The following is a 22,487-nucleotide window of genomic DNA, read 5'->3' as shown; positions in this document are numbered from 1 at the left end:
AGCAATGTCTTGCTCAAACTCTGTGTATGTATTTTAGCATATCTGCCACAAAAGATTTGACTGATTGTCTTTGTGTGCCTGTTAAGTGCCTCTAGTGGCACATATCGGCACATAGTGAAAAAAAAGTTCTGGCAGGCTTTTTTGTGTGTAGCTTATAAGCCGCAAGACAGTGGGACATATGCCACAAAAAAAAATTTCGTAAGGGCTTGACTATATACTTTCGCGGTATCTTGCACGTACGTGCGGCGGTAAACCATGTTTTGAATATGGATGTAACATGCATGTAGTGAGCCTACCCACTTGGCAGGCGTGGGTTTCGACAAAACTCTGACTACTGTGAGGGATATCAGAATAGATACTATGATAGTCATCAGGAGAAAATATTTGATCATTAACTTTCACGCGCAAGGATTTACTACGTAAATAAATCAACATATTCTCAATCTTGTCGATTGAGAGGCCGACGGACAACGAAGCCACGCAATGTCATCAGCGGATGTAAACTTGAGTATTGTAATTGTTTGTATGACGTAGCGTCTACTCAAATTGTCTCTGGTAATGGTCTCGTATTTACCCCATTACATTTGTAAATTTTCACACTGGAAATTCATAGCCGGTAACTCTGAGGAGAGGTCTTGAAACAGACAAAATAAAATTACAGTAGTATCAACCAGACGCAGATCGGAATTTTTTGTCGTGACGTTATGACATCAGTTTTGCAGTGGGGACCAGATTTTTTTAAATTCTAATACGATTAGCTGTTTTTGAATGGGAACGTATGTATTACAATTATTGAATTACTTTCTGCAGATGTTGTTTCTTAAGAAATAGTTTCTGCAGGTGTAGTTTCTAAAGCTACATCTGAAGAAATAGTTTTTGCAGATGTAGTTTCTGAAGCTACTGTTTCATCAGCCTGAGAATCACACAATATTGAGGTATTGTCAGCTGGTACTGCCATACAAGCCTTGGGCTTAGATGAGTACTCCAGTGATTCTGATTATGGTTCAGATTATGATCTTTATTAAGCAGGTTGTACACAATTCGTGCAAATAATAATAACCTGGTGTATCAATAAACATATAAACTCTGTAATACTTCTGTTTGTCTTTCATAATTTATTTCACAAGATTCAATTTCATGTTACTTTTTATACTTCATTTATAATAAACTTGACAGTAAATTGCCCTCAAAAGTGCCATCACAGGCCACCAATTGAAGATGAATAATTAGAAAAGCTTCAGCTTCAGGAGGGGCGACACCCCCCTCCTGCACTCCCCCCGCGTGCGCTTCCGCGCACGCTGCCTGCTCCGCTTCGCTCCGCACAAGGCTGCACCCTCCTGTTCTTTCACTTGTACCCTTCTATTCTGAAAAACATTGACAGCCCTGAATATGTATATTTCAGGTCAAAGGTCATCGAGGTCACGTGACATTTTGTCAAAAAAAATTGTATTGCTAAGTTATCCCTATTTACCAAAAATCAGACCTCTAGCTATAGGCTCGGTCAAAATTTGACATGCACATAATTAATGAGGTACAATATGTATCCCATCATACCATACATGAAGGGTGTACCACTTATGGTTACTGAGTTATGGACAAATATTTATATTTGAGTCAAAGGTCACCGAGGTCACATGACATTTAGTCATGGATACACGAATGGACGAACGGACATGACCCAATGTATAAGCCCCGTGGACTTCATCTGTGGGGACTAAAAACTGTGTCACTGCATCCTTTTTGCAATATGAATACGATGAGAAACTAAACTTTTATTTTCTTGGCCTTATACATCGGAGTCTATGGAGTTGCCTTATATAATACATGGGAGTCTATGGAGTTGCCTTATACATGGAAGTCTATGGAGGTGTGAACTAAAAAGTCCTCTAACACGGCAAAATTTGATCGCATTGTGAAACAAATCGACGTGCACCTGTATGGGGTAGGGTACTATCCTTGTGCAAAGTTTGAAAGAAATTGACCTGGGCTTGTCTGAGATACGACGCACGGACACACGCACGGACAGACGGACATGACCCAATCTATAAGTCCCCCCGGACTTCGTCTGGGGGCACTAACAAGCATGCATCTCGCGCCACTAAGAACATCTCTACAAAAAACTGAACTCTTTGGATGCTGAATTTTTGACAATTTTAAAGATTTGTCACTACACAGCCTTATATTTTTATCAAAATAGAAATGTACATGTACTGAATTTGAAAGTTCGAGGGCCAGCAACTTTTTGAGTTTGTAGTTTTTGACCATTTTTCACATTTATATTGATCATTTGTGTATCAGTCATCTACAAACTTTGATTCCAACAAAATTGTATCTGGATAAATTTTTATTTATAAACACATGCATGCATGCGCATACACAAACACATGTACACAATATGTATGTGTGTCTGTGTCTCTGTGTGTGTATTTATATATAAATGATATGTTGGCAGGGAGACAAAAATTTTCTTGCCAATAGGTCGGCCTCCAAATATTTTTTGTCAACGTAATGGGGAGGCTCCCAAAAAAAGCAGGTAAAATATTTGCTCTTCAGCCCCCCCCCCCCCCCTCTTTGTCGATAATTGCTTGTTCCCTACGACATTTGCAGGAAAACTGTGAACTTTTCTCTAGTGAAGGGTCATATGAGGACCAAACCAGTCCTGGAACAACCCATGAAGGTCAATTTCACAGTCACATTTTTACACCTGTTGCTTAACTAGCAATAAGTGTAAAATAGGGGTGCATTTCCAAACGGCCACTCATAAGTGCCCGAACTGACTGTAATTTGTAATGTGTGAAAACATCCAGTGATCCACACAGCGTTTTGAGAAATATACAAGTTGAGTTACATAACATAATTTAAAGCAGCTGATGAGTGGACAACATAAACAATATCTTGATGAGTTACACCATCAAAGGAGAATCTAGGTACAGGATAATTTAGTATATTATCTTTGAGCACTATAAACTTCTGAACTTGAATCTGCATGAGCGAAACCATGGAGCTGGTACATAGTTATAATCTACAGAAGGCTATCTGTTGCTTAGTCAAGTATAATCCCGTTGGTTTCAGGCTTCTAAAACTCATAATCACACCATGCACTTGGTTTTGAAAGAACAAGTTGTCGAAGACGAAGAACTCTGTGCCTCTCTGGTCAGTCATCTTCCTATCGCAATCGACGAAGAGGATCTCACTCGAGAAACCGGGTCGTACTTTTGCATATGTTAATGAGATTTTCTTTTGAATTGCAAGAGCGCCCTCACGCTTTCAAAAAACCGTTGGTGCATTTTTTCAGCGTCCGAAAATCACCAATTTCTAATCAAAAAGAGAGACTTGGGCCACAAAACTGCACCTCTTACCTTTACAGTCGAAAACGACCTTTCAATTGAATTTTTGGAGGCATACAAATGTATCTGCCGGGTTTTTTCCTTGGGCTCAGATTTAGTCTGTACGCTACGACCGTAAAAGTGCTGAAACAAACACTGCGTCTTATCCGTTAGCATGCATAAAATCGTTTCAAGTGTACATTTAGTATTAGATTTTTACCTTATAATTTGATTACATATCGTTCGGATTTGGCTCAAGCCTCGTAAGGTGGAGATTCAACCCATCGAAGTTGACTAGGTTTCGGGGTAGCAAACAGCATGAACAGTGTACAGGCCTATTGATCAAGTTGGTTCAGAGGTCATCGCCAGAGTACCACCCGACGCGCTTGCATGAGTGGTTACCTTGTTCGCCTCGCGCTATGGGCAGTTGCATTAGCCGAAGTAGGTGTGCATACCTTGCCCTTTCCTCCGTAAAAGCAAGTTCTGATGATGATTTTAACCACAATCCGGAAATTAAATGTCATCAAAGTAGTTTTAGGTGTTCCTTTTGTAAAAAAAAAACGTCGAGGGTTGAAATTTCGAGCGTTTCAGGGTGCCCACCCTGCTTTCCTGGTGACCATGAAAACGTGCCATTACATTGTCAACCATGGTTGATGATGTTTTGACCATCAGTGACAATGACTGTTGACCGTCATCCAAACTGACAATGTTTTGACAATCATCAACCGACGTTTACTCATTGTCACAACATGGTCTTCACATGGTAAAGAAAAAAATAACGACACTGAAACATGGTCATATTATGGTCATCACATTGACAATGATTTGATGATGACTGACTGGTCATATGGTCACAGTCAAAACATGGTCATTAGATGGTCAGGGAAAAGATTGTGACTATGAAACACAGTCATATCATCATCACCTCGTTGTAAATTATTTGACCATGTTTGATGGTCACAATCTTTCCCTAAACCGTCATGATGTGTGCAACTGATCTGATGCACATGTCATTTTATGTGGTACTACAGACTGTAGGAACTCTCACAACAGCTGCACGGATGCCAATGCAGGGAGGTAGACCTGTCAGCACCACTATCATTATGTATTCAGAAAAATGATTTTGCCAAAGTCGATAGATTTCTCATTCATCACAGCAGGATTACAGACAAACATATGACTTCACTCACAAGATTACAAAAAGTTAGTAAATTTTCCAAATGAACAATGGAATTTTTCATTTATTTTCCCACGACTGACAATCCAAAGTTTTAAAACTTACAAGAACAGGCAGATTTTCACTTGTGGTTGTGCACAATTCAGCTGCTTTTAAAAGCATCAGTTTTTCAAGTATATATACCGTAGTTTGGCGATCACCTCACCTTTAAGTTTCTGATGCCCACAGACCAGACATGAGGCAAGTCCCCAACCTGAGAGTTGAGTTTTGAGCTTACGTACACAAGATTTGAGTCTCTGTAATAATCAATCAAACTCTTAATATTGTCGAAGATCTTGTTTTGTAAATCGTGGTTGGATCAACAGCTGAATTTTTACGAAAACAAAACAAATTGTCAAAACAGGAACATTTTTTCTGTGTATATAAAAGGGAGAATTAGTGCTGTTACGGACGCAATGTACGTCCGTTCACCCCTTTCAAAACGAGCAACAATGACGGGTCGTAGACTTATATAATGTTACTGCAAATTTGTACCGTAAAAATTTCAATAGAACAGGACCTTTTACTGTTGAAACGTACACAAATGTCAATGCTTTCAATGTTTAGTATAAGCACAGTCCCTGAAGCTAAAGCATACGGTACATACAGACAGTCTGTGTCACTTGATCATCGATGCCACCAACAATATCTCGCCTTCAGAAGACGTGGATTGAGGTTACAATTTTTGTCCATGTTTTATGCGTAAGGGCTATATATATTGCACTCCATCCTTAGCTGATCAGCCGAATAAAAATCCAACACGCAATGTCAAAGCGTGAGCCGAATCTGGCTGGTAGCAGCTGACATGTTTAGTCAGAGGTCACGGTTTACCAAGTTAAGGTCGCGCATTGATATTGAATCTTCGTGCTGAAAGAACTGTACACTCTTTTGACCATTTCGAATCATTAGTATAACCATTTTCATAATGTAATATAATAAATAAATTGCTATTTTGAGTTTGAATTGTACTGGATTAGGGCCGATAGAGAGTCAAACTCCAACGTTTAAAAACGGGACTACGTTATCAATCGCGTAATGATTTATTGATCTCACTTCCGTGAAGGTCATGAGGCTTGAACGGCGCGAAGTAAGATTTCTGTACCGTTGACTTGGTATTCGTGATCAGGATTTATCTGGCAGAAATTTGGCGATCTTTGTATGGAATCACTAGCCAAAATACATCATAGTTTCGCAGAAATGTATATAGAGTACCAGGGACAGACAGAGTTCAAAATTTGTGAACGCGAAAAGCAGGTAAAGATGCCGACTATATTTTCCCAGTAACTTGTACCGGTATGCTTACGTGCAGCACGGAGTGACCTGCAGCCGGGAACTGTCTATAGCGTCTGCGAGCCGTTCACAAATGCAGGTAAGTTGATATAACCATAGACCTTCGTTATACAAACCACAGTCCCTCTATCCAGAGGGACTGTGTACAAACGTACAACTGCACATTGCCATTAAATTACATGTACTAAGTTTCGTTGAGTAATGATTCGTACGGAATTCACTTTCAATTCACAACGATGCTGGAAAATAGTGTATGGAAAATAATTGCGAGAGTTTTACAGATCGTTTGTCCGTTTTAAATATTATTAATATATGATTATAAATGTTTATGCAGTTGGTGTCTGTGAGTTAGTTTTTCAAGTAACTATTGTCTCATTTTCAACTAATAATGTTTATTGATTTCATTCATCAAATTGCAGTCAAACAGTAAAGACTCACACTATTTCCTGACCCATTCGTATTTTTCAGAATTCGTTGCTGGTACTGTGAAGGGATGAGAAATTCAGAGAAAAGAAGCTAAATCCGCTGCCTTTGACAGTAATGTTAATTTCACATGAACCTTCTCAAGTCAGAGTTTAATGAAGACATATTTATGTGGCATGAAAAAAACATTGGCATATAAAATAAATCGTACCCTAAATTGAACTTAACGTTGTTTCTCTTTTATTTTTTTATACTGTTTCTTATGAAGCTAGTATTTCAGAATTTATACATCTGTGCTGATTTACAGTCTGCCCCAATATTTTTCAGGTGTCCATCTGTAATTATGTTTTTAGCCATGTTTACACAGCTGATATCTGAACTTTCAAAATGTTGAAAGTGTGGTACAAATGCACAAATTTTGCTGTCACTACAGCGTGCTGTATCTTTGGTGTCAGCATCACTAATCTACATATAATAATAATGTTCTTTGGTACATTGTTTCATGATGCTTCAGCTCTCTGAGTATTCTGCCAATACAAAGTTTTCGATTTCTCAACCCTAATATTAAGAGTTGGTCGAGTAGTCTACATGACAGAAATTAGATAAGGTATAAACATCTCTTTTAGGCTTTTTTCAGGCATGTGTCTTTTGGCTGTTATGCAATCTTTTCTCAAAATTCAACTTTTTAAATATGTATCAAAATGTATTCACAAAATTCTCTGTCTATAAATTTTGTAAAGCTGTAACTTTTGGTCTTTTTTCACATCCTCTTGATTAAAACGAAGATTTATTGCATTTTGTCAACATCATTAAATATCTGTTGGTGCAGAAAATATATTTTGAGAAGGTTCTGAATGATCCATTCTACAAAAGACACTCTTTGTACCTTATTATATTTGATTGAAAGAAGTAGTAAATTTCACAAAGCATATATATATTGTATAAAAGCCCTGATGAAAGAGAACATGGTCAACTAAAGTACACATTAATTCTGCCTCACTACTGTCTTGCCGGTGTCACTCGAGATTGCGCAATACTACCCAGCATTCAGTGCGCATTCTACCCCGGCCACGGTCGGACCGTACCAAAATCGCTCCGCAAATTTTGCGGAAAAATTATTGTTTTGTGAGTGAAACCTCACAGAAAGTGACTGTCTACTGTATACTCATACCTTTTCACTGCTGACTAGCACAGAATTGTGGAAGTTTGGGACAGTCGAGTTGTTTTTCGGACTTCGTAATGGAGAAGCCGAAACATGATACCGTCAAGCCCGCAGGAGGAACATCCTCCGCTATTCGCACTCCGATTTCGGAGAGAAAGGGCTGCCTATGGGCAATTTAGATACATCACAGAAGGATTTCACACAGAAATCGTCAAAAACAAAGCCGATGAAGAAGGCGACGCCACAAGCGCCGAGGAGCTTTGAAGAAGCCCTTGCATCAGCCTCAGGCGCAGCCATTGGCGCCGGAGCTCACAACATAGCTCTACGAGAACCAACACCCTCTACAAGTACTGGCATTGGATTCCATAGACCTGAACAGGTACATGTAACTAACTTTGGTAATTCTAATATGGACTTCATGCAAAAAATGATGCAAATGCAACAAGAATCTATGGCTCAGTTTGCGGGTGCGCTGCAGACGCTGACATCCAATATGGCGGCAAGTTCAAACGTGGATCGCACGGACGAGAGCCACACAAGAACTGCCCAAAAACGTAGATCTGAAAGTCCAAATGATCAGATACCTGCAAAAACGAGTAAAACTCAAGCAGAGACGAACAGTGATCATGAGTCAGAAGACATTGACTATGACGAGTTACTCGGCGCTTCGCCGAAAGGCGCGAATGACGGCGCACGTGATGCAAACGATGCTGATAATGATTGCTTGAAAGAACTCAGCGAACTTTATGACATGGAAGGCGACTGCGGCCCCCGCTGAGTGAACATTTAGCCACCGTTGCAAACAAAATGCTTCGGAAGAAACTAAATGATGACAAGGCAAAGAAGCTGATGGACTCTTACTTGCAACCACAGAATGTGGAGAACTTGCAACTAGTACGTGTGAACGAACCAATTTGGGCAAAATTAAATAGACAAGCTAGACTTCGAGACATCAGCATGCAAAACGTTCAGAAGTTTCTAATGAAGGGCTTAGTCCCTTTATATAATCTACTCGATAAAGTAATGCAAGCAGGGGCAAGCAATAAAGCTGCCACAGCTGATAAATCTGACATCACAACAGATGAAATGCGAAAGTTTTTGATTGACGCCTTATCCTTTGTCACCCAAGCAAATCACATGATGAACTTGCGACGAAGGGAGCTGATCAGGCCTGCGCTTGGTCCAATGTTTAAACAACTTTGCAGTACATCTACACCAGTAACAGACTATTTGTTTGGAGATGACCTTCCAAAACAGGTCAAAGACCTAGTTGAAACTAATCGCATTGGAAACAAAGTTCATGGTGCAAATACCAACCAAAGACAAGACAGTAGAAGCTGGTCCAAATCAAGCCAGAACTATAATAATAGCTACAGAAAGGATTACTACTCTAAGACAAATGACAGGAGTAATTTTTTATCAAAGAGAAAGTACACAAAGAAGGGACAGGGCGAGAAACGCCATTAAATGCCAACCCTACTCTCAGTAAGGAGGTAAGCTATCAAATTGCCTTATATCCTTGTAAAAATACAGAGGAGACTTTCCAGGCAGGTCAACTGAAACACTTTCTCCAAGCATGGAAGAATATTACTAGAGATAATTCTATACTAAAAGCAGTTACGGGCTATAAGATAAACCTGACTCAGACACCCATACAAATGGGACCAATTAAGGTGCATCATTTTAATGAACAAGAGACTGTGATCATTGATCAGGAGATTGATAAACTCCTTGGAAAGAAAGTTATTGAACATACAGGTCATATAACAGGAGAATTTATCTCACCAATATTCACCAGGAAAAAGAAAGATGGTTCATTCAGACTGATACTCAATTTGAAACAGTTTAATGAAAATGTAGAATATCACCATTTCAAAATGGAAACGATAAAATCTGCCATTGCCTTAATGACACCAAATTGTTACATGGCAAGCATCGATCTCAAGGATGCATACTACTCTGTACCTGTTGCATATGAAGATCGCAAATACTTGAAATTCTTCTGGAAGGGGAACTTGTTTCAGTTTACCTGTCTGCCTAATGGTCTCTCATGTGCTCCTCTCATATTTACAAAAATAATGAAACCAGTTTTCGCCACACTGAGAAAGATGGGACATGCTAATTCACCATATATTGACGACTCACTACTGTGTAGTGACTCTTTCAGGGAATGCACTGAGAACATCTCAGACACTGTATCTCTCTTGGATGATCTTGGTTTTGTGCCACACCAAAGAAAATCTGTGTTTATCCCTACCCAAGTTATCACATTTTTGGGTTTTGTCTTAAACTCTATACTAATGACAATTTCGATAACACCAGAAAAAGCTCTAAGAATCAAGGAACTAGCAGAAAGTGTACTAGCTGAATATGCAAAAAATGGGTATGTAGCAATCAGGGCCGTTGCAGAACTGATTGGCTCTATGGTAGCTGCCTTCCCGGGTGTCATGTATGGACCCTTATATTACAGGGCACTAGACATAGATAGAGCAGATGCCCTAAAAATTGAAAAGGGTAATTATGATAAGAGCATGAGAATTTCACAACAAGCTCAGACTGATATCAAATGGTGGATAATGAATATTGAGTTCACCCAAAATGTTGTCTCACACGGAAATCCTGACCTCACTCTAAAATCAGATGCTTCAAAAAAGGGGTGGGGCGGAGTAATGGGAAACCAGGCAACTAGTGGTGAATGGACAGAACTTGAAAGCAATGAACATATTAATCACTTGGAACTAAAAGCAGCCTTCTTTACTGTGCAAGCTTTTTGTCAGGATAAGAAAAATTTACATATTTTGCTGCTTATTGACAACACCACAGCAGTCTGCTATATTAATAACATGGGAGGCAGGAAGAGATGTTGTAATTCTATTGCACGGGATATTTGGGAGTGGGCTATAAAACAAAACATTTGGCTAAGTGCAGCCCACATCCCAGGTGTCAAAAATACAGATGCTGATTGGCAATCAAGACATCACAACAGAGATACAGAATGGATGTTAAATATCAGAATTTTTAAGGATATCATGCAAAATTTTGGCAATCCAGATATTGACTTATTTGCATCACGACTTAACCATCAATGTATAAAATATGTTTCTTGGAATCCTGATCCTAAGGCATTTGCAGTCGATGCTTTCAGCATGGACTGGTCTAATTGGTACTTTTATGCTTTTCCTCCTTTTAGTCTGCTGTCAAGGGTAATACAGAAGATTTACCTAGACAAAGCAAAGGGAATTCTAATTGTACCAGTTTGGACCACCCAACCTTGGTTTGCCTCACTGCTAAAGTGCCTGATAGCAGATCCACTACTGTTACCAAGAGGAAAATTTGTACTGTCACTACCACAAGACAGTTCAGTGGTACATCCACTGGCAAGAAAAATAAGACTGATGGCATGTCAATTGTCAGGCAATCTTTCAGACATAAGGGATTATCAGAACAAGTTACAGAGGTCATCCTCAAGTCATGGCGATCAGGGACCAAAGGACAATATAGTACCTATCTGGAACGATGGCGACAATTTTGCTGTGAAAGGGATGTCAATACCTTTACACCGTCTATAGCTGATGCATTGGACTTCCTGGCTGTGTTGTATAACATGGGACTAGGGTACAGTGCCATTAACACTGCACGATCAGCTTTGTCTTCATTTATTGCGATACCAAACTGCCAAAGTAACTTTGGAAGTCATCCTCTAGTTATCCAGTTTATGAGGGGAGTTTTTCAGGAGCGACCTTCTTTACCAAGATATACAATTACTTGGAACATTAGCATTGTATTTAAACTTCTTCGTAGTTGGTCACCTGTTAAGAAAATTTCTCTCAAATACTTGACTCTGAAACTTGTGACTCTCATTGCCCTGTTGTCAGCTCAGAGAGTGCAGACTCTACATTTAATTGATATAAGAAACATTGTTCAGACAAAACAGGGAGTGATCATCAAGATAGGGGACTTGATAAAGCAGTCTAATCCTAAAAGACACGTCAAACCATTAGAATTGCCAGCTTACCCTCCTGACAGGAGACTTTGTGTACTTACAGTTCTCAGAGAATACATTGCTCGTACTTCTTCTGTACGGAACAAGGAAACTGCATTATTTCTTAGTTACGTGGGCAGACACTTGCCTGTCTGCAAGTCTACTGTTGCTAGGTGGATAAAGACCACTTTATGTATTGCTGGTTTAGATTTAAGCATTTTCAAGGCACATAGTGTTCGTGCCGCCAGTTCAAGTGCATTGAAAGATATGTTACCAGTTGAAACAATCCTCTCATCTGTTGGTTGGGCAAATGAAAAAACATTTGCAAAGTTTTACAATAAACCCATAGTTGAAGTTGGTGAATTTGGAAGAAAAGTGTTGGAAAAAGCAAAGGCATAGATATTGTGTTGTGTTCTTTTATGCCATAAAGTGTTTACTGTGTTCACCTGAAAGGTGTTTGAAATAAAATATGTTGAACTTATAAGCTGTCTGTTGTTATGCTCACGGATACAGCTCTAAACATCTCGAGTGACACCGGCAAGACAGTAGTGAGGCAGAATTCCCCAGTTAAACGAGACTTACCTGGAAGTTGAAGTTTGACTGGAATTCTGCCGAGCTGCTGTCGCAGCAAAGGTGTCACTCGCCCACCCTGTATGTTATGCAGGGAAAGACTAGATGTCAGTTATTGGGTTTATTCAGCCCACCCTAGATACACATCTATTTTATGATTGTATCCATTCGCTGCTAAAGACTGAATGCTGGGTAGTATTGCGCAATCTCGAGTGACACCTTTGCTGCGACAGCAGCTCGGCAGAATTCCAGTCAAACTTCAACTTCCAGGTAAGTCTCGTTTAACTGGGGAATTATTTGCACAGTAGTCACATGACTTACTTTTAATGAACCTCCAAAAAATTTGTTAAAAACAAATTTACAAAAATAGAAGAAGATTTCCTATTAAAAGTCTGTACACTTTCAAGCTGTTGTAATCAACACACATGTACTGTATTGGTCAGTAAATAGGTGACTATGATTCAGAATTATTTTTATTTTAATTAAAAGGTCATAATGTGAAACAAAAAATAGTGAAAATATCAAAAGTTACAGCTACTCTGGCTTTAAGTCAATATGTACATGTTAGCATTTATTACATTTATTCCTGTCAGTAGTCATTGCTTAAGGTAGCGTGTCAGGTTTGTTGAGTACTTTTTGTCAAAAAATAGTTGAGGGACAAATTTTAAAAAGTGCGTTTGTCTTAGTTTTATGTGAAAGTATACACCTACAGACTTTGTCAGTTTAAACACTAAAGTTTGAACCGTCACTCACCACAGATAATCGGAATTGTGTAGACGTCAAAGTGTCTTTGTTTTTCTATACCATTTTTTGAAGTCAAGTGATCAGTGTACCAAAAAAGCAGCTTTCAGGTGACACTTAGGTGAAATTCACATTTTATTGCCAAAATCTAAGTCCGAAAATAGGTCTTTGCATGAGGGAACCCACAGGCTGCCTTAATTATCACTTTATCCCTGTATAATTGTTGGAGTCATTATATGATCTTTGATATGTGTTTTATCAATGTTGACTATAATTGCACTCAATGCAATGTTACACATAATTAAATTGACTGAAATGAATTATTTACATTCAGTTTCTGTAGCTGTATAATGTTGACATTTATGCAGACGCCTTCAATGACCATGTTTTGACCATCACCCTGTTCTGACAATCACTGACCAGGTTTTGGCAATCAACAATATCCAAACAAGACCACTGGTCGGTGACCATGTTCTGACCGTCATAGACAATGTTCTGGCCACCAATTTGATCAGTGTCCTGACCATCAGTGACCATGTTCTGACCATCATTACCCATTGCTCTGGCCATCATTGACCATGTTCTGACCACCATCATTGCCTCCTCTGGTGACCATGTTCTGACCATCATTGACCATGTTTTGTCAATCATTGACCATGTTCTGGACATGTTCTGATTACTGTTGCAATGCAGCTTTATTCACAATGACCATGGTCTGTCCATGTTCGTTGTGAACTTTAATCGGCAATGTTTTGACCATGATACGACAACGATTTCTTTTGACCATATTCTGACCGTGATGTGACTATCATAATGCTGACCACCACTGACCATGGTCTGACAATGGTGTCAATTTAACAAACGTGTTCATTTCATGGTCAATCATGGTCAACTTGATAGTCAAAACATGGTCGAACATGGTCAATGACCATGGTTTGACAATGGTAAAACCATAGTCGACCATGTTCTGACCGTCATCCTTAAAGCAGGGCAGTTGCGTGCACATCGCCGCCCTGAAACCCGGAAGTGAGTCGACCCGAGTCGGTCACCTGATCTAAAACACTGCCTTGTTTGCGTTTGCAAGGCGGTACAACTTCCATATTTGGCATGCATTATCTGTAACCTTTCGAAGTCATGTGACTAAAATATCTTTCTGGCTCATGACCCCAAACCTTGCGTGGAAGACATGCCTGTGTATGATAGTAACTATATGCACTGAAGGACTACTTGCGAGATTGGTTACAAATTCAAAAAACTGAAGCTAAATGTATCAGATTTTTCCGTGTACCGAATAATTATTGTATCCTGACACATAAAAAGTGAATTTCATTTTTCTTTTGGCTTTTCAATGGCGATAAACCGTTTCTTAAAATGGGTTTACGTCAGCGGCGAGGTCTGTGGTTTGCCATGTTGACAACACCTGCGCATTCGAAAGTGATTGAGGCTCTGCTTCAAATCAAATATGCAAATTTACTACCCAGTTTCTCGAGTGATGTGTTAATCCACCAACAGTGCCACGATTTTGACACAGATGAAGTTGCAGTATATTGAATTTATTGGTATCATTAAGTTGCAGGTGTTGAATTTGAAGTCGTCACCTTAATTTACTTTACATCCTATAGGAGCAGCAATGACTTTGTAATGATCTGCACACCCTAAATGAAGACAATGAATGTTTCATTTTGCGGGCAAATTCATTCTGTATCATAAATCTTACGGTACAGTACAAACGTGAACGTGTAACATGTGGCTGCCTTCACTGTCCATAGCCCTGCGTACAGGCAGCAATGACTTTGTAATGATCTGCAACCCGTTACAAATGAAGACAATAATTGTATATCGGCAAAAGAGGAAATGCATTTTACCCGGACTGTTTTCATTTTGCGGGCAATTCATTCTGTATCATAAATCTTACGGTACAGTACAAACGTGAACGTGTAACATATGGCTGCCTTCACTGTCCATAGCCCTCATGCGTACAGGTCTGTGTGTTCCCGGCGGTACAGCGCCGGGAACACACAGACCTGTACGCAGGGCTACACTGTCCATTACTTATATCGTGTAAACCTACAGAATACATTAACTATTTGTTTGTGCTTACCCAGAATGATTCATGAACGAGCGCGTCTTGAGTACGTTCCATATGTAGGCATTTCCAGCATTTCTGTGCGTGTGTACTTTTCATGGTCATCGACGCCATCTTCACATGTTTTGCAGCATTCCTGTCGATAGGGGTCGCTCGTACTAGTAAAAGAGCAGGGCTCACAGGCGCTCCATAGGTGGGTAGTCTGCAAAATAGATCGATTTTTGGCTCGATCTATCGATCCCGCAGTCGATATGCCTGCCACTGTAACCTAAGTACTCACAGTATTTAGGTTACAGTGGCAGGCATATCGACTACGGGATCGATAGATCGAGCCGAAAATCGATCTATTTAGCAGACTACCCAGCTAAGGAGCGCCTGTGGTAGGGCTCCAGCTCCAGAGGCGGAACGATAGCGGCCACCATGCACCATCATATTGTGACATGCTTAGTTTGTGTACGGTTGAAATTGAGAGGAATAAGTCTACATGGCAGGGATCGAGAACCTGCACCCCCCCCCCTTCCCTCCCCAAGTTCTCAATCGCGTCACAGTCAACTGTGGTCTATTTCGCTCTGCGTCTATGCACCTCATAGACGTGTGTAGGCGTACATGCTCAGGCAGATGTAGGGCATAGACGCAGAGCGGAATAGACCACAAGTGACTGTGATCGCTTCGCAGACACCCATGCAACCCATGCAACCTTATGGTTGCATGTGTGTCTGCGAAGCGATCACAGTCACTTGTGGTCTATTCCGCTCCCGAATAAAACTAACATTCTACACGCAAACACAAATACACGCAAACACCATATTAATACTCGGCTATGTTGCCAGACGCTGCGTGCTATCCGGTCTCATTTATTCATAAAAACATGTGTGCCAAACACTACATATTGAAAAACAAGTCTGAAATAGCGCAAAAAAACTTTTACAATATCCAGGAAGCCAAAGGCTCGTTTCCGGTGCATAAGGTCGCCAAGGCAAAAACCAAACAAAAAACCATACATTTGAAAAAAAAAATCCTGGAAACCTCTGTGTACCCGACACACTGTCAAATGCACCTACAGGAGGATTTGGGTGCCATCAGTACTGGCTTACCGTAAATATAAAAAACATGAACAACAACTGTAGATCATCAACAAACGTAAACGATCGGACTTGATCGTAACATCGCAACAAAGTAAATTACTCACTTCATTAAAGCGCAGAAAACAAGAAAAACATCAAAAGATCATACACATACAAGTCACAGAGGACTAAAACGTCTGTACTGTCCTTGTATTTCTCGCAGAGAGCACGGAACGTTTGACACAGAAACCAGATCGCTCCGTGATCTCGCTGGTTGATGGGTACACTTGAGGTTTTCACAAGACTCCCGACAAAAGGATGAGTAGTAAGATCAGAATGAACCGCCAAAGTATGAACCTATTTAACTCTTTCAGCGCCAAAGTCAATATTTGTCGACTTTAATATACCCCGTCAATATTTTTCAGATTTTTGTCAAAATTTTGATAAAAAACTGATCAATGAAATTTGATGTCCATTTGATCAAAAATCATCAAAAAATTACAGAAAAATTCATAAAAATTGGTAAATGTTGCATTAAAATTTTGTGTGAAAAATACACGTGGCTAGAAATGACCTACGGATGCCTGATTTTTTCAGCAGGTGCGTGTGAAAGAAAGCCATGTAGACGGAATTAGCTGGGAGAGCTGCCTCCCCCCAACGGGTACAAATGAAAGTTTTCCATTTCTGTGTATGTGAAGTACTTCTTCACCGTATTGTCTCTGCGTGACTGCAATAAATAAATAGGGTAGCCTAACTTGCCCAGCAAGTCTGCGCAAGTCCTGGTTTTGGAAACCATCACCATCAATGCCATCTCGGCCTGGGGTGGTGACGACATCCGCCAAATTTAACCCTGCTACATGAATGAAACATCGAAACGTGAGGAATATTTATCGAATATCAATCCAGAAAAAGGCAAAATACCGTGTTACCCATTAACACTTTCACTGCGTAATTAATTTTTATACGTGCATTCCTGTGCGTAGTTTTCTATGGCTATATGGCCTTACAAATATTGATTTACATGCAAGAGCTGTATCTTTGTAATTATAAGAGTATTCGGGACAATTTTTTCAGTGAGTATTGCAATATGACAGAACATCATAAAAATGCACAAAAAGTCATGTGACACACCTAGAAGATCACGTGATCATGGCGGCCATATTGGATTTTACAAAAAAATTCAAAAAATGTTGCATTTTTTGTTATTTCAATATATAAATGTATTTTTTTCAGCGTAACACTTTAAAAAGTACTACATACGTTTTATTAACTCAAATTCAGTAGGGGGGAAACATACTCTAAAACATATTCCACATAAATGAGGTTAATATGCATATTTATTACAAGTTCATCTTCGAACAACAGGTATCATCCGACATTCAAAAGAGAGCTATATTATATATAAGCTTATATACTGGTAGCAAGTCCGATGTGTAATTGTCATTGATAGATTGGTGTCGTACAACCTCCACAGGATACCCCATCAACGTTTGTGACGTCGGTCACCGGCCCTTTGTCGCACTTTTCTCTCAGCACGCTCAGCTGGCCTACCTGCCTGTCTTGCTTGCAATCTCTGTCTTTGCTCAACTGGTTCGGGAACATGTTCAAGTTTGGTATTAGAGTTGTAATTTGAAATTTGACTTCCGCTATCTCCGTCGAGTTCAGTTTCAAAATAAAAAACAATTCCACCATCATTGTCCAGAAAAACATGCTCAAGGGCTTAGTCGTTGTTAAACTGTGCCCGCGTCGCCATTTTTAAATACTCTCTGACAGAAAAACAACAACCGATCACACGATGCACGGCGAAGAAATGACAGAGTATGGCGGCATTTGTTTACAAATTTGACGCGCATGCTCATTTAGATTTGACCTCTACCTCGTACGCTACGCTAGGCTTGAGGAAATAGTCAACAAACATGATAAAGATCAGACAAAGTCAACGTATATCGAACGCACATAAACGCGTACGTTCTTGGCGCGTTTACGCGCCTCCCGCAATCTGGCCGTTGGCGCAGAATGCGCCCTCCTGCGGTGAAAGTGTTAAAATGGACATGAGATGCCAGGAGATCAAACCTAAAAAGCTTGCCATTAAAAATGACATTATCGCCCTTGCCTTTGCTAACCACATTAACAATTGACAACACTCGTTCATTCTGCACAAAAACTGCAAACTTACCGTCATGTGGACACAAGATAGGGCAAAATGGAACAGACGTCCAACGAGGAATCGTCCCCTCAGCCCGATCTCACTCAATTTCCCCAGTCCTTGTTCGCTCTCGGTACCCATCAGCTTATCTATCTGCCCTGTTCGACAAATGTCCGATATTTTAAGTGCGAGCTCTTGCAACGCTGACACACAAATGCCTCGGTACACTGCCTCAAGCTCTCTCCACCTTGAAGCGCGACTTCTCTGTCTTTCAGAGATCGACCACCAACCCATGGTTTCACTCTCATCAATATCCACAATATAACCACCATATCCATTTGTTGATGCGTCATTGTATGCATAGATAGCATGGTCGCCATTACACGACAATGTCGTCCTATCAATTTTACGGACATTACTTATCCAAAATTTAAAAAAAAATCATCTCTCAAAAGCCAGACCATTGACGGCAATGATAAAGTCCCAGCTGGCTCTTTGCGCATATAGAGAGCGTGAACGTAAACGAACAAGTGGTCCTATGCCACCTTGCATAGAAATAATGTCACAGCCGCGAGATCTCTCGCCGCCAAACACCTCTTACCTGAAGCAACTGCAGAATAACACTCGTCAAGTTCCTCTCTATATCAGGTGGTCATCTGACTCGCAAACTAATTCCCGTGAGATATTCAGCGTGTCCTAACCAGCCCACTATCAATTGCGGGTGCCACCGACACTTGTCATTGGCTAACAACAAACCAAACTGCTCATTATCAACCCTTACACATGGTAAGCACGGTGCGCCCCGTCTGCACCTCCAATGCCATCATCAATATTCATTATTATTGTACGACCTTGCCCCCTCCATCAATTAACCATAATATGGGAAACTTTAGTGAAAGTATACAGTGCTGTAGAAACTCTAAATGGTAACACGATGAAGACGAAGCAACGTACCGTACCACCCGTCAATTGCCTAGGGAAAACACCTATATACTGGGAATGACTTGCAAAAATTCGGATGTGGTGATAAGCAGACTTTGTATCAAAAGTAAAACAATGTGTACCCTGCCGGAACATCTGCCGAGCGACCTCTACACTTTCGAAACGAAACTTGAACTTGTATGAAAACAGGTTTACGTGCCTGCAATCAAGTACCAACCGTTTCTTACCTACCTTATTCGCTGTTACCGTCAAAAGGTTCACAATATGAGGCTTGCTATCAACCTCTGCAATGCAACATTTCACAAGTAAGCTACGCAATTTGGCATCAACGACATCAGCGTGTCTCATTCACGTCATTGCGGACCTGTCATAAAATAAAGCGCCAGGAACATCCTTTAAAGGCAATTTACATGTATACCCGTTACAAATAAAATCCAAAACGTAGGAATTAACAAACATAAACAAATAGATAAATTAACAAACACATGAAATATTATAGAACATTAAGTAAATAAACATAAACAAATAAACACACAAAGGTATAGCCACATACATGTGCACACACACACACATAATATATAATATATATATATATATATATATATATATATATATATATATAATTTAAATATATATATATATATATATATATATATATATATATATATATATATATATATATATATATATATATATATATATATATATATATATATATATATATAGAAGAAACTTGGGTTGAAACACACTACCACACCTGGTTGTTAGGTTCCAAACGTATTTATTTAATACGTTTGGAACCTAACAACCAGGTGTGGTAGTGTGTTTCAACCCAAGTTTCTTCTATCTTCACCCCATTCCACGCTCCACTGGGGATCACCTGAATTCCTACAGTTTCTTATATATATATATATATATATATATATATATATATATATATATATATGTGTGTGTGTGTGTGTGTGTGTGTGTGTGTGTGTGTGTGTGTGAGTGAAACAGGCAGCATCATATTGATAAAAGATTGAAATGATTGACTGAATATAGGTCACGCAACGTATCAACATATCAACAGGCGACGGCAGAACCACTACTCACTATACTTCTCACATAGAGAGTATAGAGAGTAGTGGTACTGCTGTCGCATGTTGAATATATTGCATGAGCTGTTCAGTCAATCATTTCAATCTTTTTTCAATATGCTGTTGTCTCATACACTGACACACACATACATTATATATATATATATATATATATATATATATATATATATATATATATATGTATATATTAGATTTGATTTCGCTCTGATGAGCCGTTTTTGAGATATCGAGCAAACAGAAAGACAGACAGACAAACAGACAGGCGGACAGACCGGCAGACGGGCAGACACACAGACAGACAGACATCGCTGCGACATAAGCTCACGTGTGTGAACACGTGGGGGCTGGAGGAATTAAGGGGGGATTCGAAAATTTTGGGGGTAGTAGAGGGGGACTTGAAAAGTTTGCTCTGCCTGTAGGGGGGACTCGAAAATTTTTTGGTTCCCTTTTATTTTTTACATTTTCCAATTCCAAGTTTTTGTAGGTAATTCAATAAAAAATGAATACCATATTTATGTCATCCAATTGTTGTAATATTAGTAATAATTTAACAAAATCTAGAACCATTTTGTCATAGTTCTTGACTTTTATCTCGACAAAATCTAAACATGTGTGATTTGTCATAAAAAAACAAATTGAGCGTAGTAACAGGGCAGAAGCTGCAACTGTTGATGATTTTTACAATATTTCTATGGAATATATCATCTACATTTTCTTGCTGTCTCCCTACAGCATTCTCAAACACACAATATTCAGTTTGTCGACAAAGCTTGCACATTTAAATATGTATTACATGTAGGTGGTAATTTAATTGGAGTCCAGACTGTAGAAAACGATAAATACAAATTGACTTGGGGAATGTGATTAGCTAGTAATAATTGTTGTAAAATACAACGCAAATTTCCATAGGCGTTGTGTTTACGTGTCACATCTCCGTTGAGGCAGGCTACGTTGTTGGCAGCTCTAGTCTGCCCGCGACGGTGAAGCCCTAAAGCTCGCGCATGCGCAGATATTAATTTGTCTCCGTTGTTGGCGGCCAAACAACACCAACCCCGCGACAGACTTGACTCGCTACCACGTTGATCACACTGCATTGCTAACTTCTTCTAGTAATACGTGGCAAAAATAGTCAAATGACACCAAAAAGACAAAATAAAAAGGTTCTCTCGGCATTTTACAGGGAAATCGCACGGCCACGCATAGGGACGTGTCGAGAGATCCTGTGACTACGACGGTCATGACAGTGATCGAACCACAGACGTTTGTTTGCTACGTAGTTTGTAAAAGTGTCATTTATGCCTATGGTTCCGACGTTCTCTTCTGTAGCCTTATCACTTGAGGCATCGACCCTACACGGGCTTATCTTTACTCGTTAAAGATGTTTTGTCAGTTTCTCGATGATGGACCAGTGCAAGACATGGGCCCAAAGCCTTAAAAAAGCCGTAGAGCAAAGAATAGCTATATTCCAGGAGCAGCAACAAAACATCCTGATGACGAGTTTCTACGCTATGAAACATGTAAGATGGCAATTCATGCAAACAAGCTCTTGGTACAGTACAGTACCGAAGAAGGCGATGCAGTCATACCAACAAGTACCATTTGGCATCATGTCGGGCCATGTAATGGTTCAAATGGTGCTGGACAATACTCAAGGTCCGGAGTATGTGTGAACATGCACGTCCAGGACTTTGTAAGGGCCGGCAGAATGGAAGACAATTTTGTCGAAACCGTCTCCAAACATAAAACTGCAAGTACATCTGGCCCTGCCAGAGTCGTGTTCACGGTGACTCTTCATAAACAGATGAAGATCTTTGATGAGAAGGTGCTGCCCCGGACACCAAGGGGTAAGGGGCAGTGTGCTGGTGTACAAGAAGTTGACAACCATTATCGTGCGCAAGTCAACAGTTACTCAGGTGCTGACCAATCGGCCTGATTTAGCCAGGTCTCTCGCCTCGCACATGTCACATAGCAGCAGAATCCAGGAGGCATTTTATGCCTTGACAAAGGGTGTGCGAGAATCGACAACCGTTGCTACAGCAACAAAACAATTGCGCACTGAACTTGTGGCGAAGGACAAACTGAAAGAAACAAAAAAGGCAGCAGCAACGGTCACATCGGAAAAAGAGGTAGCGGTGGATTCCATCAGCACAGTAGATAGTAGTGTTATACCGTCAAGTATAATATATGAACCCAATCCAAACTTCATTATCCAACCCTATGTCGACCCAAATGAGTCGGAAGAGGAAGAGGATATAGAAATAGTAACAGAGGAAATGCCGAAAAGCCAGGAAGACGATGAAGAGCAGGAAATGACAGGATGGGAAGCGCAAGGAGAAGGCCAGGAAGACGACGAAGAGCAGAAAATGGCAGTGCAGGAAGAGCAAGGAAAAGGCTAGGAAGACGACGAAGAGCAGGAAATGACAGGCCAGGAAGAGCAAG

At 40.0% G+C, this 22,487-nt stretch overlaps 1 long non-coding RNA gene across 1 annotated transcript; it reads left to right on the top strand.

Annotated features, from left to right (window-relative positions):
• The first annotated feature begins 4,123 nt into the window (after positions 1-4,123).
• Positions 4,124-6,477, top strand: LOC139118479 (uncharacterized). Its single transcript, XR_011548739.1, has 2 exons — positions 4,124-5,911; positions 6,301-6,477. It is a non-coding gene; the product is annotated as an uncharacterized lncRNA (long non-coding RNA).
• Positions 6,478-22,487: the final 16,010 nt, after the last annotated feature.

Source organism: Ptychodera flava, chromosome 19 (genome assembly GCF_041260155.1).
Source record: "Ptychodera flava strain L36383 chromosome 19, AS_Pfla_20210202, whole genome shotgun sequence".
Taxonomy (NCBI): Eukaryota; Metazoa; Hemichordata; class Enteropneusta; family Ptychoderidae; genus Ptychodera; species Ptychodera flava.
Note: the sequence above shows the minus strand (reverse complement) of the source record. Positions and strands in the feature narration are given on the sequence as shown.